The sequence below is a fragment of the Phalacrocorax aristotelis genome, chromosome 13 (assembly GCF_949628215.1).
Source record: "Phalacrocorax aristotelis chromosome 13, bGulAri2.1, whole genome shotgun sequence".
In the NCBI taxonomy this organism is placed as follows: Eukaryota; Metazoa; Chordata; class Aves; order Suliformes; family Phalacrocoracidae; genus Phalacrocorax; species Phalacrocorax aristotelis.
Window position 1 is genome coordinate 6,174,985 of NC_134288.1, and position 20,253 is coordinate 6,195,237.

The 20,253-nt window shown below is 43.1% G+C and overlaps 1 long non-coding RNA gene across 1 annotated transcript in view; it reads left to right on the plus strand.

The window, feature by feature from the left end:
• The window catches only part of LOC142064107 (uncharacterized), a 116,442-nt gene that overhangs the window by 44,153 nt on the left and 52,036 nt on the right, over positions 1-20,253 (plus strand). Inside the window, exons 4-6 of the long non-coding RNA XR_012662992.1 lie at positions 824-1,033; positions 8,811-8,908; positions 10,173-10,399. This is a non-coding gene — a long non-coding RNA (uncharacterized LOC142064107). The remainder of the gene's footprint in view (positions 1-823; positions 1,034-8,810; positions 8,909-10,172; positions 10,400-20,253) is intronic.

Below are 20,253 nucleotides of genomic sequence, written 5' to 3' on the forward strand. Positions count from 1 at the left end.
TGATTAATAAGTTCTAACGTTTTGTACCAACTTCCAGCTTCTCTGAGGTTTTCAGCAGTGATTTACCTCTGATTTCATGGGAACTGGGACCTGGAGGGCAGCGAGTTAGATGCACTTTGTCAAGAGAAAGCAATGTCTGCATCCAGAATTTTCATAACATCTAATTTAAAGTGTGTCTTGAATATTTTTTTTTGGAGAAAAAAAAAATCTCAACAACTGTAGAGAGGAAAATGAGCCATTTCCTTAGCTTGAACCTGCATGAATTAGTGGTAAAGTGTTGATCTCTAAACTTGCAGTTTCTGAACCATAAAATCTGTTTATTTCACCCTATAAAAGAACATTTTAACTTATATGGCTATTTAAGTTTAAAAGCTATTAGAGAAGTGGGTGGGGAGAGGAGAAATGACGCTTGAATCAGTAATTCAGGGTTGCAATGCAATCTTCATCTGCTTCGTAGCTTGCATAGAAATCCCCTTCAATGTGGGTTTTCTGTGCTTGTAGCAGTCACAACATACAGGAAATATTGTGTATATTTCCAACATTATCCGTAATTGTAGTAAAGCTTATAAAGCAACCCATTCCTTGTGTATTCCTGGTGATCAGCAATAACTGGATATTCTTAAGTATGGATTTAAAGAAGGAAAAACATAACAGGAGCTGACAGAAACTAGCATCTGCAGTGACTTTCCAAAGGGAGTTGGGGGAAGGTCTTTTTTAATATGCTTTTACTGCAGGAACAGCAACAGCTTTGATGGAAAACCTACCTACCTACCTATGGTTTCTCTTATACCTGAATTTAAGGTTTTTTTCTGTTTCCCTACAGATTGTAAGTGCTGGAGCTAAAATTGAGTCAATAAAGTGCCCCCTTGAGTGGGCAGAACGAAGTCACAGCTCCCTTGAGCATGTGATGAGCAGGGACCGCCTCATGCTGTAGACAGGGCGGGGATGGAGGAATCCCGCATCCTGCGGCAGCACCCTCCCTGCTACGCTGTGGCTTGTTGCAAAATGGGTCTTGTGCTGCTCCAAATATAAGGTGGGTGGTTGTCCTTCATCCCACGCTCTGATGCTCATTCACACACACACACGGCCGTTTGCAAGCAGCGGCCTTGCTACAGCAGTCACCTTCAGTGAAAAAGAAGAGAGATTTTGGTTCTCTCTCTGCAAAATTGATAGAAAATTGTCAACACTTTGAAAGGCTGTGCTTCACTTGAGCTGTGCAGGCCCTTTCTGTACTAACTATCCCTGAACTTGCAATACCTTGCTAAAAATAGTTCAAAGCATAACCGTGAGTTCCCTGAACTGTGATCCTACCAGTTCTGTATTATTCGACTCACCATTCCTTTGAAAGTATTCATCCTTCCCCTCATAAAACTTAAATCAGCTCATTCCTTGGTCCAAGAGTTGACATCATTATGATGTTACATCCTATGTAATGGTGTGAGACCTGGAAAAGCATTCACAGCGAAACCACGCGGTGAATTGAATTTGCAGTGCCTCAGTCCTTGCTTGCAGCCTAATCTCCGTCCCACCCTCTGCATTTACTTGTACTTTTAAAACCTGTGTGGTTCCTTGCAAATATCCCATGGTAACACAGCAGCGTGCTGCTGAGGATCTACCAAGGGTCCTTTTAATGCTCCCATTTTTCTTTCCATGACCCCATTGGTTTTACAATGTTTGTGAGAGCAAAAGTGATTGTTTTACCAAATTAAGCTAGTTTTCTTGCCAGGAACAGTGGCTAGGATCTTGTTGACAGATTTGGAAAAGATTATTCTTTCAATTTATAAGGATGTCTGCCATATACTCTTTCCAAACTCGGACCACATTTAACTGTTTAATATTATACAGTGACAGGGACAAATTAACACCTTTAATTTTCCTATCAAAGTTAACACATCCCGAGAAGACATTTCAAGAGCTACAGATCTCTTATTTAGAAATAAATGTAGAAAAATACTTAAAAATGTTGAACTCAAAATCTTGGCCCAAATAACGTTTGAAAGTTTTGTTATTGATTTCAGAGGCCTCAGAATTTTACCATTTTACTTACAGGTATTTCAAGTTACCTTTTCTCTCATGTGTCTTTTATATAATGATTTTTTCCTTTTTGGCAGAAAGATTTCTTCACAGTCTGCTCTGAACTCCATGTCTCATCCCTTTGCTAGAGGGCTTCCTAATGGGTATGAGAGGGGTTTTTTGTTTGCCTCCTTTCATGCATAACTTGGCCTCTGGGTTTGTTTGTTCTTCCATCTTCTTCTGAAACATCTGAAATAGACCACAGCTAGAAATGGGCTAATGGGCAGGGGGCATAGATGCTTCTGGTGGTAGTGAGAAGCTCCTCAACCTCCCAGCTGATGTGTGTTGTCCCCGGTCACCCTGGCAGGGATCACTGCAATTTGCTTTATTATTGTGCCTCTCTCTGGTGAAGGACACAGCTTTCTCCCAAGGCACTGGTGGTATTCAAGGCTTTTAGTGTTTTGTGCTAAAAGTCTGAAGTGTGTTAGCAGGTATTGGAGGTTCCTGGATGGCTTGTGTTTAGGTTGGGTGTCGAAGTTCTGAGTTTAGCATCGTGATTGCTGTGATGGCAGGGGCGAGATGATCCAGGCAGTGCTTCTGGCTGCATGTTGCCATGGTGCTGGGGGATGGGATGCTGAATAGGGCCATTTTGCTGTCACATGAAATGTCTTTTTTGATGATAGGGTCGAGTGCTTATGGGTAAGGATGAGGGGGAAGACGAACAAGACAGATATCCTGGGAGTCTGTTATAGACCACCCAACCAGGATGAAGAGGTAGATGAAGCATTGTACAAGCACCTGGCAGAAGTATCACAATCAGTTGCACTTGTTCTAGTGAGGGACTTCAACTTAACAGATGTCTGCTGGCAATACAACACAGCAGAGAAGAAATAGCCTCGGAGGTTCCTGGAGTGTGTGGAAGAACTTCCTGACACAGCTGGTAAGTGAGCCTACCAGGGGAGGTGCCTCGCTTGACCTCCTGTTCACAAACAGAGAAGGACTGGTGGGAGATGGGGTGGTCGGAAGCTGTCTTGGGCTTAGCGACCATAATATGATTGAGTTCTCAATTCTTGGCAAAGTAAGGAGAGGAGTCAGCAGAACCACTACCATGGACTCCTGGAGGGCAGACTTTGGCCTGTTCAGGGCATTGGTTGGGAGAGTCCCTTGGGAAGCAGTCCTGAAGGGCAAAGGAGTCCAGGAAGTCTTGGCAAAGAGATCTCATTAAGTCTTGCAGAGAGAAAATTAGGCAGGCAAAAGCCCAGCTAGAACTCAGTCTGGCCACTGTGGTTAAGGGCTATCAAAAATGTTTTTATAACTATATTAACAACAAAAAGAGAACCAAAGAGAATTTCCATCCTCTATTGGATGCAGAGGGGAACATTGCCACCAAGGTTGAGGAAAAGGCTGAGGTACTAAATGCCTTCTTTGCCTCAGTTTTTAACCGTCAGACCAGTTATCCCCAGAGTATTCAGCCTCCTGAGCTGGAAGGCAGGGACGGGGAGTGGAATAAACCCCCCATAATCCAGGAGGAAGAAGTTTGTGACCGGCTGCTCCACCTGGACACTCACAAGCCTATGGGGCCAAAGGGATCCACCTGAGAGTACTGAGGGAGCTGGCAGAGGAGCTCATCAAGCTACTCTTCATCATTTATCAGCAGCCCTGGTTAACAGGGGAGGTCCCAGGTGACTGGAGCCTTGCTGATGTGACGCCCATCTACAAGAAGGGCCAGGAGGAGGATCTGGGGAACTACAGGCCTGTCAGCCTGACCTCGGTACTGACCTGCGGGAAGGTTATGGAGCGGTTAATCTCGAGTGAGCTCACCAGGCATGTGCAGGACAACCAGGGGATCAGGCCCAGCCAGCATGGCTTCATGAAAGGGAGGTCCTGCCTGAGCAACCTGATCTCCTTCTATGACAGGGGACCCGCCTAGTGGATGAGGGAAAGGCTGTGGATGCTGTCTACCTGGACTTTAGCAAAGCCTTTGACACTGCCTCCCACAGCATCCTCCTAGAGAAGTTGGCAGCTCATGGCTCAGACAGGTGTACCCTTCTCTGGGTGAAAAACTGGCTGGATGGCGGAGCCCAGAGAGCTGTGATGAATGGAGCTGAATCCAGTTGGTGGCTGGTCACGAGCGGGGTTCCCCAGGGCTCAGTGTTGGGGCCAGTCTTGTTTAATATCTTTATCATCAATCTGGATGAGGGGATCGAGTGCACCCTCAGTCAGTTTGCAGATGACACCAAATTGGACAGGAGTGTTGATCTGCTTGGGGGTAGGAAGGCTCTGCAGAGGTCCCTGGACAGGCTGGATCAATGGGCTGAGGTCAGTTGTATGAGGTTTAACAAGGCCAAGTGCCAGGTCTTGCACTTCAGCCACAACAACCCCCTGCAACGCTACAGGCTTGGGGAAGAGTAGCTGGAAAGTGCCTGGCGGAGAAGGCCCTGGGGGTGCTGGCTGACAGCCGGCTGGGCATGAGCCAGCAGTGCCCGGGTGGCCAAGGAGGCCACCAGCCCCCGGGCTTGTGTCAGCACTGGTGTGGCCAGCAGGAGCAGGGAAGTGGTTGTGCTCCTGTACTTGGCACTGGTGAGGCCGCACCTCAAATCTGTGTTTAGTTTTGGGCCCCTCACTACAAGAACAATGTTGAGTTGCTGAAGCGTGTCCAGGGAAGGGCAACGAAGCTGGTGAAGGGTCTGGCGAGCAGGTCATATGAGGATTGGCTGAAGGAACTGGGGTTGTTTAGCCTGGAGAAGAGGAGGCTGAGGGGAGACCTTATCGCTCTCTGCAACTGCCTGAAAGGAGGTTGTAGCGAGGCAGGCGTTGGTCTCTTCTCCCAAATAACAAGAGACAGGAAGAGAGGAAATGGCCTCAAGCTGCATCAGGGGAAGTTTAGATTGGATATTAGGAAACATTTCTTCACTGAAAGAGCGGTCAGCATTGGAACAGGCTGCCCAGAGAGATGGTGGTGTCACCATCCCTGGAGGTGTTCAAAAAAGGTGTAGACGTGGTACTTCAGGGCATGGTTTAGGAGTCATGGGTGTGTTGGATTGATGTTGGACTTGATCCTAGACATCTTTTCCAACTTTAATAGTGCTATGATTCTATGATCATTTGTGCTCATTAAAACTGCTATGCAGTGGAGGTACATGAAGATTCATATTCTTTCTCTCAGTTTTGGTTTGTGCAGATACCTTGGGTTAACAAAAGACAGAATACAAATCCAAGTCAATATGTCTGTGTATTTCACTTCTCTGCCTGAGAATATTAAGGCCAGGTTCTTTATACTAAGCCCACTTGCAATATTCTGGCAACATAAAGTTGCCTTAGCAGGAATGTAAATTAAAGCCTCTTTATACTTTTAATAGTGTTTGTAGTTTCACTTGGCTGCAGTACAGGAATGACACATGTCTATACAAATGACATTTACCATCCTGTTGATGGCTGCTGAATATTCTTCATGCCTCTACCCCCTAACTAACTAAATCACCAGTCTGCTGCAATCCCAGATTTCCAACCTCCTTAAAATTTGCTGTTTTCTTGAAACATCTAAACCAGGATCTAAGATTAAAGTGATTTTTCTGTCCTTCCTTCAACACACGATGACCCTGTATGTGTCTGCGTGAACCTCTACTAAATGCCTAGTTCTGCAATAACATGTATGTTGCTTAAATTAGGGAGGAAGGTTCTTCATCTCAGTATGCTTTGTACAATGCAGAGCACCCTTTTCTTTTTTGGATTAAGAAAAGTAAAATCTCTTGGGAGACCACATATGTTAATGGCTTTCGGAGCAAAGACCTCACATATTTTATATTAAATCATCCCATGTTTTCTGTGTTCAGGTCCATTTTCATTTCAAATTATTAATACCTTGTGTGCTGGTGCCTGGGTATTATTGCCCCAGCTAATCTTACAGGGATGCTGCAAGAATGAAGAACGTTCAAAAGCTGAACAGTATAAAGAGCAAAGAAATAAGGCACCTGAAGTAGAAGGCTTGTAGAGGTGCTGTGTGTGAACTATATAGACTTAGGAAAAAAATGGCAATATCAGCATCTACTTATTATATTTCAGAGAAAATACCACTTTTGTAATGTCTGACAGCATGTATAAACATTTTCCTAGGTCCATGGTTGTATTCTGACTGTAAGGCCTTGTGCTAAATTACCACATGTTCAACAGTGCAGGGCTCAGAAAAGTAATGAAAAAAAGCCTCTAAGAAGGATCCAAAATGAGATTTTTGTTTGTTTGGACTTTTATTTTGTTTTGTTTAGCAAGGGATGACTGTGAAGGGCATTGCCTTGAGACTGCCATAGAAAAAACCCATAATGCTGTTCTCCCTCACAGAAATCTGTAGCTCTCTGGAGGTTTAAGTCTCCCATTCCTTCCTTTCCAAGGTCATGAGAACTTAGTCCAAAACCTGTTCGTGGTCTAGGACTGACTGTTAGCTTGTCAGAGTCTTAGTCCCTATTGATTTTAAAAAGAAAAAATTACACATGGAGAGAATAGATAGAAAAGAAATTTATTCAGAGCTGCTAAAGAGGCTAAGATCTTAAAATAACTTCTGTAGGGAAGAAAGCTTAAGGGTCTCAGTGCAAGTGAAATGGCAAAGCTCTTATGAAATGCAAATATTTATAAGATTCTGTAATGTAGTAAATAGACTCTTAAAAACTAAGAGGTGGATAGTGTCCCCATGTATAATAAAGAATGCGATGGCACTCAGCAGATCTTCGGAGAGCATAACATATACCTCAGTAGCATTTCTGCAGAAAGTTCTTATCTCCTCTACACTCTTAAGTCCTCCTTATATTCTTTCCATAGATGGTGTGAGTATTCACTGCAACGCTTTCTAGCCAGAGCAGCTGTTCACTACATTTCTCCTTCCAAATATCATCTGAAAGTGTATTTTTCTGCATTTCTAGATTAAAAATTCTAGAGGTGACTCTGGAGGAAATTTCTGAGGGACTGAGGAGGTAAAGCTACCCTTTTTGAGAACAGCTTGCATGAGGAGCATTGTACAGTTGAACGGGGCTGTTAGAATTTAATTTGTCTGGTTCTGTCACCGAAGCTCAGCTGTCATGGGTTGTTTACTTATCACACTGCATTGCTATTTTCTGAAGGATAAAATATTCCAGACCCAAACAAACTCATAATTCAAGAAGAAAGAAGGCCTCCACGGAGTATCAGTTGCCCTCTGTCCAGAAGAGGGGAGCCGCTTGCTAAGATAGAGGCTTCTCCTGAGCCCTCATTAGTTCACTGCTTATTGTGGTCTGGCAATGCCCGGGCTGCTGAGCTCGAAGCCGATGACAGGGAAGCTGATAAAGTGTCTGCTGAAGCTGTACGTGGCTGCGGGTCACTGCCTCGAAATGTGAGAACAAAATGGGTCCGAGCGCTAATGACTTTCAGGTGTGCACGCCAGGGCCTGTCAGGGCAGTCAAGGAATTAGTGCTTGGCACAAGGCGCAGACCTCTTGGCTGCCAAGTTAAACATAAATGGGGCCTCATGTAAATAAACAAGGGCAAAGTGAGCTTTTACTCGCACTAGATTGTATATCAAGCTCATACACACGCATTGAGCCCATCGTATGCATGCACATGCAACCCCCTCCTAGGGCAGTAAGGCAGGACTGGCTATTACAGCTGTGAAAGGTGGGGGTGAGGGGAACTCCCCAGCACCATTTCTCATTTACAGACAAATGGGGAGAAGCCCCTGTCTTGCTAGAGGCTGTTAAATCTGCTGGAGCACTGCTCTTTTCTTTGCTTCCTTTCTCGTGCAGATGGACCAGTGCTTACTTTGTGCGATATTACCTTCCTTACCTTGGAAATACTCTCCCTGATCTCTCAGGGTGAGTCCCCTTCCAGCCCACCACCTCTCATTTTGAATTCCCAGCCCTCTCCAATACACACCAGGATTAAATTTCTGCTTTGGCCTGGAGTATGTTTTCCAGGCCAATATATTATGCCACCTTTGCAGTCCCCTCCCTGCCCCATCTGGCTTCCACCCTACCCCATAAAGATTATTAATATAGCCTGTTTCCAAAAGATTTATTAGCAGGGGCCAAACTGGTGCCATTTCCCATTTTAGTAGAGCACTGAAAATAATCCTGAGGAGTATGCCCAGCTATAAAAACGTACTTATACTGTCATATTTGCAGTTTCAAACATGCACCACTTGATAGTCTCAAAAGTGCTGTTTAATTGGGTTTTATGGGTTCTAATTAATTATACCATGTAAAAAAATTACTTGTCCCATTACAGCTCTCTGTGGTTTACTCTGAAGAGCAATGTAATTTAGAGATAAATTGTCCTTCTCTATCTCCCTGCCCCCCCCCCCCCCCCCCCTTTTCCAGCAAGTTTCAGAAAGGTTTAATTCTCCTTAAACCCAAGAATGAAGCAGAGAGAAAGCTACATTTTGTTCAGGGGATGCAACTTTTCCTAGTACACATGAACAGCTCTAAATGTGACTCGAAATGGTTCCACGTTCCTTCTGCTGAATCAGGCTGATGAAATTATGAATAATCCTGCAGCTTTCCAAAGCTCAGGTCTGTGGTAGCTGTGATTTTGCAAAGACTTGAACATGTTTGCAGCGTTGTATACTGTGGGTTATTTCCTCTGATTATACAGAGGTAACAGTAAAGGAAGCTGAGCATGTGTGCAGGGTTTTTTGCTGGATGAAGGTCTAGATTGAGATTTCTCTCCACAACCCTGTACGAAAACAGTGTGTTAAAGGATCCAGCTGCCTTTATGGCATTTTAGTGTGACTAGCAGCAGAGGAAACCTTTCAAGTTAATTTTCTATCCTGTCTTGCAGAATCATGAAGCCTGGATTATTCAAACAAATTCTGGGGCAGTCTTCTGACTTTTAAATGCTTCCTGGAATGACTTTGTGAAAAATGAGCAGCCAAGCAGGTACACTCATAGTTGTTTAAAATATACTCTGATATTACATCCATCACTGTAATAAATTGGGTCTCATGAGGGGAAACATGAAATACAGTAGAACTCAAGTAGGCAAACATTATATCTTATGGTCTATGACTTTATGTGGAAATCAGGGAGTCAGAGCGTCAGTTAATGAGAAAAGACAGGGCAAAGAAACACCTTTAATTTGCCTTTTACAGGCAAAAGCTACTTATTTCAGAAGTGTCACACTTCAAACAATGTAAAGCTTTTGTGTGTGACAGATGCCTCCAAAACTACACCACCCAGCCCTAGGAAGGAAACTTGGTGACCTGCCCCAGGTCACTGCTGTTACTCTTAGCACCGAAAGGTTACGATTCTTAATGTGACTGCATAGATGAGTATTACTGGGTCAAAAAGTTTGTTAGTCATACTTCACTAATTTGCTTATGTTATAAAACAAATAACCAGCATGTCAGTTGCTGGAAACTTGGACCATCCTGGGTGTCCAGATGAGTCTGCATCGTGCTCTGGATCAGGAGCCGTAAGCGTTGCCAGAAAGAAAAAAGAAAAAAAGAATGTCAGTCACACACGTTACTCATCAGTCTGAAAAGCTGCAAGATTAATACTAAGGACTGTTTTTATAAAGTAATCTTCTCCTGTAGTAAAACTGGTTAAAAGACATTTCAGTACCTGTATCTAGTTAGTTATGTTAACGATGACTAAAACCTACAACGTTAATGGAATGAGTTAGCAAAACAGAGCCCAAACCTGAATAAACCTGAAAATCTCCACGCAGTGTTTGGGTAAGCCCAAGCAAACCTGAATATCTTGGTGTTTGTACGGTGTTTATGTTTGCTTTTACATGGCTTTTACTGCCTCAGAAAGCCATTTACAGAGAGGAAACTATGTGAAACCTGCTCTTCTCATGCGATTTTCATCATCTAGAGATGTAAATAAGTGGGATCTGTTCTTTTCATGCTATTCTGTCCCCATAAATTACTCCTGGAGGCATTAAAAAGGCTTGTGAAACCCACAGTAATAAATACCCAAAGCACAAATACAGATGTTGCAAACTGCTCACACTGCTGTGGCAGCAGCTCTGTTGTTAATTCATTGAGCAAAACTGATGAGGGACCTCAATACCTGTTTCAGTGCTGCTGAGTGCGGAGCCTCATTTTATACTGCTGAATCTGATGCTAAAAATCCCATTGACTTTTATAACAGTATTGTGATTGCTTGGGAGCTGACCGAGTTACTCTGATTTTTCCAGAGGAACAGAGGAATAAAGAAAATGAAGGGAGACACGAAGTACCAGCTGCAAAAGGATCTTCTAGCTCGTGTCACCTGCAGCGGCTCCTACCCTGGGTGGACCGTGCCTCTGGGCAGGAACTGAGAGGTTGTGTAACGGAGGCGAGCTCTGCCAGGTCCTTTCTCCTGACACATCCCAGACCACACTATGGCCTCTGCATCTGAGGGAGAGAAGCAGCAGGGGCACGCGTGAGTCATGGCCCTCATGACAGGGGAATTCCTCGCTGGCTGCTGGCAGCCGTGGGGCCGAGCGGTTTCCACTGTCTGAGCATTATGGAAAGAGCTGTTCTCAGCTGAGTATTTAATTCCAATTTCTCACCTCCCTTCAAAATAGAAGATCCTGACATAGGGGGTTTTTGATCGAACAGTTCTCATGCAGTTCTTCTGACAGATCCTTTGTGAACTAGGAAAAGCCCAGGTTCACAGCAAGCCCCAGGGTATCCTTCAAAGGCATGCGTCAAGTTACATTTTGCACTCTACTCACCCCCTTGATAAGAAAACACAAAATAACAAATTATCAATCAGTGAAATGGCCAAATTGTCCAGCTTTCCATAGCATTTCATGCCTGGTTAGCCCAAACCCTGGTTTCACCTCTTGAAAGCACCTTGGCACGGCTCTGCCTCCGAGTCCCTGCATCTGCACAGGCAGCTGGGAGCTGCTGCCTCTTGTTAGTGGTGGTTCCTTTAGATTAAAAGGGTTCAGATTTGGGTCTTTTATCACAAATGTATGAATTGAGGCAAGCCTGTGAGCGCGGGGAGAACAGGGCTCCACTCCTCTCTCTGCTGTGTCTAAGTAGGACAGGCAGTAAAAGTATCTGGAAAGTAAGGATACCTTCCCTGGTATCACTGCACTGAAAATAACACACAGCACATTTAATAAGTTTTTAATTACAAAATTTATATTCTGCTACAGCAGTATTTTAGAAATAGCTGGTGATGTACCTGTAACTAGGATTGCTTAAAACTTTCCAGGCTTCTTTATTTCCTTGTAACTCTGTCAAACTCTGAACATTCACATTGAAATTTCCCATGTTGGTATCAGCTCTGGTTGATTTATTTAGAAACATTTAAACCCAACGCAAATAAAATTTCAAGGGGAATTTGAAAGTTAGAGGCAAGGGAGGCATAGGTGTTCTCCTGATTCAGAATGAAATGAAATTATGAAATAACTGAATTTCCTGCACCCTGGAAATTTGGAGTGCTGCCTCTGTGCGTTCCTTCAGCAGTGAACGTTACAGAATAGAAGTGGTCCTGATTCACACAAGTGTGTCTGTCCTGATTCCCTGAAACAGGAAGCCACAGGCAAAATGCTGAACTGAAGCCTATAGACAGATTTTGATCACCTCTAATTTCAACATGAAAATTTTAATCATTTGAGCTTAGTATTCCATGCCAGGTACCTTTTCCACTTTTTGGAAGGTTTCAGCTGGTATGAGTCAGGAACAAGAATATAGATATATATCAATTTATATTATTACACTCATAACATTTTTATCCTATATATACATTCATCTTACACATGTATATATAAATATATATGGGTTCTATATAAAAATTAAATGGTTATATATATGTAAATATAATGGAGACAACGTTCCCCTTGAAAAGCTTATTATTTATGAAAGGGTGTCAGGAAATCACTAAATGAAGGTTTCCTCATAGTGTTTATTTGGCTTCCTTTTGTACCTGTGTTTGGTATAGTTTTTAATTACATGACCATGTACTATATTTAGCAGAGGACCCTGGTCTCATTGGTTCGGAAGGTGGAGCAGCCCAGGAGATGAGTCACAGCTGGGGAGGGGAGGAGGCTGGTGTCTGATGGACTTTGCCTGTATTTGGTGCGGAAGCTGGGAGAGGTGAGGTAAGAGGCAGAGGACTGAAAAGAAAATGGGGCATCTCATCACCAAGGCACGTGAATACTGCAAAACTCTCATCCAGTCTTACAGAAGTTGATTTAAACTAAATTCTTCCCAACTGGCAATTAATTTTGTTTTGTTTTCTGTGTTCCCATTTGCAGACTACGTTGCCAGTGGTATTTCCTCCTGACATATGATGCTGTACAGTGTTAAACATTCTGAGAAATCAATTCCCAGACATCTCAGTTTGGGTACCCAATGTTAGCAGAATTTTTTTACCTGAATCTCTTTGTGTTTCGGTTTCCCATCTGTTAAACAAGAATAATAATATCCTCTCGTCTTACAGAGTGTTGTTAAAAATAGTTAACATTGTGAAGCACTCATATGCCATACTGATAAGAGCCCTAGAAAAACTTATGAGAAAATTAGCAACTGTGTCTTCCAAGCAGGTTTTGAATGCTGTGTGGTAAATAAGGCCTCAAGCCACACGCTGAATAATGACGCTGTAAAAAAAAAAAATTAATATCTGCATATTAAGTGAGCACTGTCCATCCTGAAGTAGAATCTGGTGGAAAACAAGATATAATCCTATATTTAAAAGGTGAATCATAATACAGATTAATAAGGTTTTATGGTTAACTTTAGTTCTGACATTTTGATCACTTGGTTTTTCAGATATAAGTGGCACATGTGCAAAAGGATACCTGTGCCTAAAAAGAAACACAATCTGAGTTCAAAAATGCTTGTTGTTCAAAGAAATATGCAGGATCTTAATTCTTATCTCGGCAGATGAGATGCTTCTTGGTGTCTGTTGGGTTTTGGAGAGGAAGAGAGTATTTGGGAAATAGTTTTGAAGAAAATGTTAAACTATAGGTTAATGCCTCTCCTTTGTTTTTAAAATATGATAAAAGCTTTCCAGCTGGGAAAGCTGGTAGTGGAAATAGCTTTTAAATTAGTACATAGGTTCTTGCACATACCTGGATGGGCTCCTGCAAAATTTGCATGGGGTATTACAGTACGTTCTGTTATTAACACTTCTTCCTATGGCTTGTGGAAGAGGAAACTCCTAGGTTCTGTAGCAATCAAGTATATAGCTTTTACAGAGCTTGACAGACTACTTATTAAAGATAAAAGAATATTTTGGCACAAGAACAAATGGGTATTAATTGGCAATGAATAAATTCAGCCTGGAAAATACATGAAGTTTTTTAGTCACCACAGCAACAGAATTCTTGAGTGGCTTCCCAGTGGGAAGAAACATGGAGTTTCCGAGTTCCCTCACATGGTCTCTGATTAAAATAAAGAAGGGAGCTGCAGATCCGAGATCTCTGTGAGAGCAGATTGGGCTTAAGAACATAAGAAGTTGTTTTCTAGCCCCATATCTGCCATTTCCCGTTCCTAAAAACAGTTCTCACAAGGTTGACGTTTACCTTCCCCACTTCGCGCATGGAGAAACTGACTCCTAGAGGGATGAAAGGATAAATCCGATTTCCTCACCTTCATTAACAAGGACTCATGAGCAGAGCAAGGAATCAGAAAGGCAACTTTCAAAATAAGACAGACCCTAGTTATGAAAGAGTAAAACACTCTGCTTCTTTGTGCCCCTCTACACACCCTTCCCTGTCCTCAGATGGATGGAGAGCATCTAGCATCATCTAGCATGATGCAGTGGTGGGGTGCTGTCTGTACCCCCAGTATTTATTTTCCTCTTCCTTATTCTCTGCTGTTTGCAAAGAAGGCTCATTGGCTTTGCGGATAAAGGATCCTTTGCAGACACAAAGAGAGGAACAATTCCAGGCCGCTTTGCAGGTCACTTGGAACAAAACATAGCTGCCCCTGCACCTTGTGAGTGGTGTAAAGTGTGTCTGATTGCTTAGCCATCAGCAGGAGGCAGCTTAGGGTGAACCATTCCTGCTGGTTTGCCACTATTAAGATCCAGCAGTACCTTGATGTCGCCTCACTGGCAATAATTTGCAGGATTAAATACTTCAAGCCACTCTAAAATTAGTTCCAGGAGGCATTTTGTGCTTTCATTTCAGAGCTCTCATGAGTCTTCCCTCCTTTGTAAGTCTGCTACAGCTAATTACCTGATGGTTACAGCGCTCTAGAAGATTTCAGATATCTGTCTTTTTCACTGGTCTAAATACCCAAGAGGGGTTACAGTATAGAGCTTGTACCAGGAGTGTTTGCCAAACACTGTAACTACCTCAGACAGCTTTGTGAGATGGGCAAATAAACCACTGCAGACAAAATTACCTTTGTCCAGTGCCTCCACCCAAGATTCAAAGCAAACTTCTTTTTGAGCCTTTAAAAACGCCTCAGAAACTCATTGAAAGAAATGTTTTTATGTATTGAGCTCTCTACCTCTGTCTGATCCATTACAGAAGCTGCAGAATCACAGCAGACATTTTCAGTGGGACCGTCTTCAGTGCTGTGGTTTAAGTGTTTGCAAGGAATAGTTTGTATCTTATTTTGAGAACACCTGTAGCGCGTGATGCTACCGCCTGCCCTGTGCAGACATGTAGCTATCAGAGCCAGAGGTTGAATAATTTTGGGAGAAGCGCGAAATCTCATCACATCAGCAAAAAAGCGCAGCTTGAAGATGACTGTGGGCCTTCAGTCTGCAGAAATCCACCGGCAGTGGTACCCCTTTCTTGAAGATCTAGTTCACTCTGCTTGGTGTTTCTGGCCACATTTATTGGCCCATGCTGGCTATGGCCATGCCATGATCCTTTCTATTTTCTTCCCACCCTTTCCTGGCCCCTCTGAGATGATTCACTTTCTGAATATATACATGTGTCATGTATAAAGTCTTACTCTCCTGACCACAGCAGAAATCCAGGGGGGTTTGTTTCCTTACTTGCCATTTCACAGGCTGATTTTTTTCACCTGGCACCTTGCCCAAAAGAAAATATATTTCCCTCATACTTCCCAGTGTCCTCACTGCTGTTAGCATCTTTTAAAACCTCCCTGCTCATTGCTTCTGAGGTATCAAGGCAGGCAAGCTTCATCTGCCAGTTCCCAGCTGTACTTTTTGGGTTTGGTGTTCATGTTGCTAAGCCCATGGCAATTTGAAACCTGTTGCATGCATCCCAGTACCAGTAGCAAATAGTTTTATTCTTTGAGCCATCACTGAACAAATTGAAATTGTTCCCTTATTTACTCTGATTACTGAAAGATTTCTATCACCTCCAGCTAGATATTCAGTGAAGCTGTCCACTACTGTTGGTGAGTGTTTATTCTAGAATAAGAAGCTCATCACCCGTTGCTCTGAACCTTCAGTACAGCATCACAGTATCAGAAATCATGTTTTTCAAATATAGTGACCTAATATAAAACTTCTAAGTTCTAAATACCAAGAACCTGATCCTAGTCCAATAGGAAGACTTAGTTGTTTCAACATGATTTTCAATGTTTGCACTTGGGCGCGACGTTTGAAAACCATGTTCTGAGACTGAGACCCAGCTTCCTTTGAAGTCAATGGGAGTTTCAGCCTCGACTTCCACAGCAGAAGGGTTGGGCTCTTTGTTCTTTTGTCTAGTGCAATCTGTGCATAATTGCTATGATCCAAGTGATGGGCTGGATTTTCTAGCTTGTTTCCAAACTGTGCTCCAAGACCAGACTCCTCTTCTGCCTCTCCCAAAACAAAATGCCGAAGGAGCATGGATAGAGGAAATCCGTTCAAACTGAGTAAACAGCTCATGAGGGTAGGCCAGCAGGATTCATTCACGCTCATTCAGCCTAGGCTGGCTGGTTTGATTCCAGTTGGAGCACTCTCTTCATTACAGGCCCCCTGGGGAATGTTAATCTGTACAGTATAAACATTTATAAACATCTACTAAATCATTACACTTCAGCTGCCCCATAAACACTCCTGAATGCTTTCCTTAGGCAGCATTGGTTGGGTAACGTGTGGCTTTTTGGAATGAGTTTTTGGTTGTTTGGCACTGGTAGAAATATGGGGAGAGGGCACAGGAGGTTAAATAACATTGTTTAAGCTCCATGACTTATTTAGGATAAAGACAGAAGCTGTTTGTGAAGGTTTAAAATGGGTCTAGGTAGTGGATGTTGAGGAAAAGCCCAGGTTGTAGAGTCTTCCAGCTTTATACACTGGATTTTTAATGGTACCATTGACATGAACATCAAAAAATGGACTCACCACTAGTCCCCTTGACATTTCTGGACCCAGGCAATACATCATTATTCATCTATGACTGCAACACAGGCTGCCTTTGAAAGAACTGCCTGATGCCAGGAAAAAATGTAGGCAGAACTTCCAAAACCTGAGCCAGAACTAACATAACCTACAGAACTGTAATCAGCCGGGCCACAGGTCCAGGGCTTGCTCGTATGCACTTACAGGAGATGCAAGTACATATATATAGGCAAAAATAAGTATGTTTATGAACCAAAATGAGCACGCACACACACATATATATATGTATCTGTGAAGTGCAGGAGCAAAAATCAGATTTGAATACAAAACTAGCAAAGCAAAACTTGTGCTTTGTAAAGTTGAAACTCTCAGTTTCTGGATGGGATCTGTCCCCTTGCCTGAAGGTGCTGCATGAATAAGCATTACCAGGCCTGGGGTCATAGTAACTCCATACCCAGCTCTAGAAGATATATTTGAACATAAAAGTAGCTAAGTAAAAAAGAAAAACAAAGAAAGAAACAAGCCTTCATGGCACAGTCTCAAATGAGTAAAGGATAATTTCCTCAATTATTAATATTTTTGTTTGTTTGCAGGTGTTTTGACAAGTTAGGAACTGATAGAGGTAATGTTAATTACCACAAGGGGTGTGTATGAGTAATGTAACCTGAGCAGAAGTTAAACATGTTGTATGTGAGAGATGTTTACTGACAGTCTGATGACTAGATAACTTGATTTCTAAAAAGCATCTTAGTAAAAATTATGTAATTGACTATAATGATATCATATCCTACACTTGAGCAAATATGCGTGTATATACAGATCTGTTTTAATTGTACATATCACAGGTATGTGGCTGGATATAATGTCTCAGTCTTCAGAAGCTGCTAACATGAGTTCCTTTTCCGTCTCCTCTTTCATGTATACATAGCACACAGCCACTGCCTTCCAGCTGCAATCACACCTATTTGTGAAACGAGGGCAGAGAAAACAGAAGATTTTTTCCCTAAGTGGATCTGGATACAAAATACAGGCAAGCCAGAAGGCAGACATGCTCCCTGATAGACACTGAGCCAGGCCTCTCGGCGCTGCCAGTGCCAAATTAACAGCTGGAGTGAGAGCTTGTGAATGGAACAGCTCCAAAATCCTTTGCAGAACCTGAAGGCCTTGGGGCAGTGGGTTGGGGAGGTCTCCAGACCCACTGCCCAGTCCTGACCAGACACCAGCACCAGGCTAAAAGGCCCGTCCTGATGCGTCTTGGCCCTTGGTACCTTGCAAGAAAAGGGGACAATGAAGATCGGTTTTGCTAGTCATATTTACCGAAACCCCCTAAAACACAAAATCAAATCAGCACCATCATTGGCTAAAGGTGGCTTAACCATATCTGCACCTTCCAGCTTGCGAATCTCCTGTGTGCGTATATCTCTCTTTCTCTCTTTATATTTCATCAGTCGTGGAAGGGGAATTTTCCACCGCTTTTTTGTGGCATGTAATGAGGTGGGTAATTTAAAATCTGTTCTGTATAGTCAAGGATCCAGCCCACAAAAACATTGCACATTATTAGCTTCAATTGGTCTTTTAACATCCATCTTAAAGGTCAATAAATGAGTTTGCCTAGAGGTAAAACCGTTGTTATCATGTGTAGGGTTACGGTCACAGCTGGAGGGCACCGGCAGGGACAGGCTGTCTGTCTGCCTGTGTAGAAACTTCAGTCTCTAGAGTCGGTGTTCTATTAATTTTACAGTACCTTAAATTCCTATTGTAATTATGAGAAATAAGCAGAGAGAGTCTCCTTTTAATAGAAAATAAGTTTTAAAAAATCTGGAGCCTATTACCCCACTAAATTCAAATTATATTACAGCTGGACTTTTATCTCAGTACACTACAAATAAATCCAGACCAAGGTAGCTTGGATATATGTTTCCCAACTTGACAACAGGAACCCATGGATGGGGGAGAGAATAGAGTAAAGCAACCAGCATGAAGCTTTGGGAGCATCAGATTTTGAATATTAGTTGTTAATCTTTCAATACCTAGGCTGAAACCTGGTGATTTTATTCAAAAGCAAAAGTAAATTTAGTGGTCTCATACAAGCCCCTAGTGGACATCATTTATCCAGTTGGAAAGATCACCATATGTTTTAATATGATAAGGTCTTTGATTAGAAAGTAAAGCTTGGAATATCCTTAGTTAGGAGAATTGGGAGAAAGGGAAACTTTTAAAAGTGGAGGCTGATGTGTGTTACCCCACATCTATCTGGGATGAAACATGATGCAATACAGCAATTGCATCGATGTGGGAATCCTAAAGCTACAAAAGTGATAGAATTTGCCTATTGTCTTGATGAGCATTGACTGAATTGTGTTTAGAGCCTTAAACTGTGTTATCTGGGTATTTCAACTCTGGTGTGAAGTGTAGGGTAAGGGAACCTTGCATGACATTGTTAATACACATACTTTTCTGTTTAGTTAAATAGCATTAACAAGAAAGGACTGCAAACATAATTTTATAGGCTACGTCTCAACACACCAAGAACTCAGGCCAGTATTTGACCCTTCCCTCCCCAGTGATCAGGACTTTCAGTTTACAGGCAGCATCCAGACATTTAAGAAGGCTGGTCTAATCTAAGTTCCATTAGAGGCATTTAATATTGGCTTGACGTGATCTACTGCAGCCTTTGCTCATATTTCTTCATATCTCTGAGGGATGGGATAGAGGTGGTGGTGAAGGGGGAGGGAAGAGCGGAGAATTGAGACTTTGGCTTCTGTCAGAGCTTTACCAAGAGGACAATTTGAAGCACTGTCCTTGCAAGGTTAAGAACAAGTGTGTGGCTAATCCCTCTGCACTCCCTCCTGGCTCCGTAACAGCAGCAGCCTGTGCCATGCTCCCAGCTAGCACGCTTTGGGGTTTCTCCTGGGACCCAGGTCATCTCAGCCTTCATTCTGCCAACCGCTTCGTTTTGCCTCTCTCCTTGTCATAGAATCAACTGCTTCTGAAAGGAAGCCTGCTCTGCAGCAGCCCAAGAAGTGATATTCATTAATACAAGTCTCTCTCATCCATTGATGTGGGCACTGTTAATTTAGAGGGGGACTGAACAGCAGCTGCTTAGGAGCAGTGTGTGTCTGGTCTCTGCTTCAGTATGGATGTGGTGTGTTATGTATAAACCTTGTGGTCTTTTCTTCCAGCTGTGAGGAAAAGGAGGGGTTGTACCGCAGCAGCTCCAGCCTCAAGTCAGGGATGGGACACCTTATCTTCACTCAGCATTTGTCGAGAGCTGTCCCAGTGCGGTCGCACAGGCTCCGGGGGGAAATGCGGGACTTTTCGAGCTGCTCCTGCCCTCTGCTTCTCTTCTTTTTGGTTTTCCCTCCACCAGCCTTGTCCTTGTGAGCGCACCTGCTCTGCACTTCCTTCCCCCCAGTCGCTCCTGTTCCTGATCCAGTGGGCTGTAGCCTGAGTCACTCTTTTGGGCTGCGTCTGCACCGCAGCAAACATCCCTGCACTGTGACAAACATCACTGCACTGCTCACAGCTCTGCTGCCAAGGGGCACTCGGACTCTGCTTCCCGCTAGTGCTCCAAGGAATGGATTTACAGGCAGGAATATCTGTCGAGACAGAGTTTTTTCCTTAAATGTAAATATCAGAAACCACTTTTGTTATCCTGGGGGAGCATCTGTGCCCATATATCTAGCTCTCAAGTTTTACCCTTCTAATTAAGGAGCCAGAACATGAGCTTTTTACCCAGAAAAGCCAGCTCCATTTTGCCAGTCCTCCTTGCTCCAATCTTGCCTGCAAAGTGGAGGCTGTGAGTGCCTTTCACAAGAGATATTTGCCAAATCATTTCAAATAGTAAATGCGTGTATGGAAAATTAAAAATCATTCATGAACAACTAGAAACTGGGAAAAGAGGCAAGGTCAGCTGAAGAGAGCCTTATAATTCTGTTCCTGCTGAGAAGATAGATAAGTTGTACATAGTTCTTAAGCTGACCCAAAGCATAAAAACAAATCCTGCAGCCAGCTTTAGAGATAAGCGCAGC